Here is a 2950-nt window from a genome sequence, read left to right on the forward strand (position 1 = left end):
ACGCGCAGGTCGCCTACGGGTGTCAAATAGAAAAACCTGCACCCGGCGAGCCGAACCGGTCTTGGGATATGTCGGCACTAAAAACCATACGACATTTCATGATCTTAAATCATAACTGTACACACAAACTTACTAATGAGTACAAAAAAAAATCACAGATGATTGAACTGTAGTCCGGCTCCATGGCTAAAGGGGGTCCCGGGTTCGATTCCCGGCCGGGCCGGGGATTTTAACATTCATTGTTTAATTCCGATGGCTCGGGGGTTCAGTGTGGGTACCGTCTTCATCACTAGAATTCATCATAGGTACGGCCACGTCCTCGTAGACCTGCACCAGGCCTTACCGAGGCCACGCGCCATTAAAGTTACTAAAATTGAAGTACTAACATCTTCCTGCTGGTTTCTTCCCTATTAATTCGGATCAGCGTTTAGCGCTAGGTCGTACTTTGATGTTACATATTTGTGTAAGCAGTACTAGTATACACTGCTTGTGGGTAACGAATTCTTACTTTTGTGATCAATACTGTTTGAAGTTTGCAGTAAGATATGGTGATGGGTGATGACTGATGATTACTGGTTTAACGAACAAAATAATGCGATTATCAACCCCTATTAACATTAACAGAAAGAGGAAAGGGATGAGTTCCAATCCCTCGAAGAACAATGGTACCCGCTATAGAAGAGTAAAAGTCATGAAAGGCGAGAAAATGAAAGGCCACGTTTTGCAAATCTAATGCCATTAACTCCGTCGAAAAATTAATTAAGAAATAACAAAGGAAGATCGAAAACGGACAAAATATAATTTCGTGTAGCTATTTCTAGCCGAGTGCAGCCCTTGTAAGGCAGACCCTCCGATGAGGGTGGACAGAGGACGCCGGTGTTTATAGCAACAACACACGCCATTGTTCCCCTCTACAAAATGTAAACACATCGTGCCGCGTGAGACTATTCGATACAACTCAACAGCGAATCATTTTAGTATAGAGTGCATGGTTTAAACTGGAAAGTGGCTGAAAAGCTTTCTTGAGTTTTAAGCTTCGTCTTTCGATATTCCCAAAGTATTTCTTGATCTTGTAACCGAAGCACCCTCAGAAGAAGCATGCCAATTTTCTGATTACGTGTTAGAAAACTATATTGGTGATGTCGAATACCGTAGTGCCCATTTCCCGATTTCAGTGTGCGCAGAATGAAAGAACTGGTTTTATAGAAGGAAGTCTCGAGGCCTTTCATCGCCATTGGAATGAAAAATGTTACAATTCATATCCTCCTATCTAGAAATTATTGAAGTGCTGAAAGAAATACAATGCGAAACATATATCAGGGTTCGCGAAACAGGGCTTTGAAGGAACATTCGTGCTGAAATAATTATTATACTACATACAAAAATCCTTAAAATTAGAATATCACTTGTAGAGTTCGTAAAATATATCGGTCCATGCAGTGCACCTCCAAAAATATGACAAATATAGTAACCATCTACTACAAAAATTATGTTATTAAATGTGGCTTCATATTGTGGCTGTTGGTCTAGAGCGTGTTTTAGTGACTTGTTTACGTTAAGACTGGAAAGTGGTTTAGCGATTCGTCTTGTGCGTGTTTGTGTTTATGTTTCGTGCAGGAAGCATAACGAGTGTTGCAGTGATCAATACCCGAGAAAGCAATGCTAGACACATCGGCAGTCCAGTGATCATCGCGGCATTTCACATATCGTATAAGTCTTGTGCCCTTACTGTATGAAATATTAATTTTCAATAATAATAATAATAATAATAATAATAATAATAATAATAATAATAATAATAATAATAATAATAATAATAATAATAATAATAATAATAAAGATGCTGATAGTATGTTCTATGCCAAGGAAGATATGCATCGGTTGGTTGGCCTAAATGGGAGGGCTACATTGCTGAGTAGTAGTGGTATGGTCTTATTCTTTTTGCCCTACATTTTGTATAATGACATTTAATATTTTTTCAGATAGGTCAATATTGACATTACGTATTCCCGGAGTCTCTGCGGTTTTCTAAACACTACACCTAACCTCTGTAAATATCTTAAATAAACGTACGATCAGCAGGGGCTAACGAGGGTAGGACTACCCTGTTTCAGCTGCCGTGCTGCTACCCTCTCCCCCACCTTCTCCACGCTTCATTGGACGTATCAGTCATCAATTGTGAGGCACTTCATTGTACGCTGGCTACTTTGTGTCTATTGTGCGACCAGGAATTCAAAAACTGGTTTGATTAATGGGCGTGTGTAAGCGAATAGCAAGATTATAAAAGTATAGTCCATCGAGTGGTGAGAAGGATAAATATAAACTACAATAGGGCACATGCACTGGATGAATAAGCGAAAACAACAAAGCTCCTACACGCAGAAAGCAATTGGTAAAAAGAAAAACGAGTAAAATATTTACAGCCTGAGGGGCTAGAACAAACCGTTAATGGTCAACAGGAAACCAGCAATTCAAAGGTCACTGGGTAATTCATATGAGAGGTTTGAAGCATTTTAATTCATCAGCTCCAAGGACTTGTGTTTGATTTATTATTATCACTGATAGTTTAACGTTGCACTGGGATGGGAAATGGCAAGGATAGATAGGACAGTAGCTATGCCTTTAACTAAGGTACAGCCTCGGAATTTACCCCATGTGAAAGTTGGAAACCACAGAAAGGTATCGCAGCAGATGATGCGGTTCATATCCACCATACCCCGAATGAAAGCAGCATTGCGAAGTGAGACAGTTCGTCATGGACGCCATAATTACTGTTTTCGAAATATTACAACATTTTCCAACAAAGAGTGACGGGAATTTCAGGAATAATTCATACCTAGGATAGCCTCGGAAGTCTGCTGCAGCTGAGAGAACCACGCAACTGTGTTGTGTACCCGATTTGGACTGCGGTTTAATCTCCGTCTGTTGGCCAGCATAGTGAATATGAGTT

Source organism: Anabrus simplex, chromosome 1 (assembly GCF_040414725.1).
Source record: "Anabrus simplex isolate iqAnaSimp1 chromosome 1, ASM4041472v1, whole genome shotgun sequence".
Lineage (NCBI taxonomy): Eukaryota > Metazoa > Arthropoda > Insecta > Orthoptera > Tettigoniidae > Anabrus > Anabrus simplex.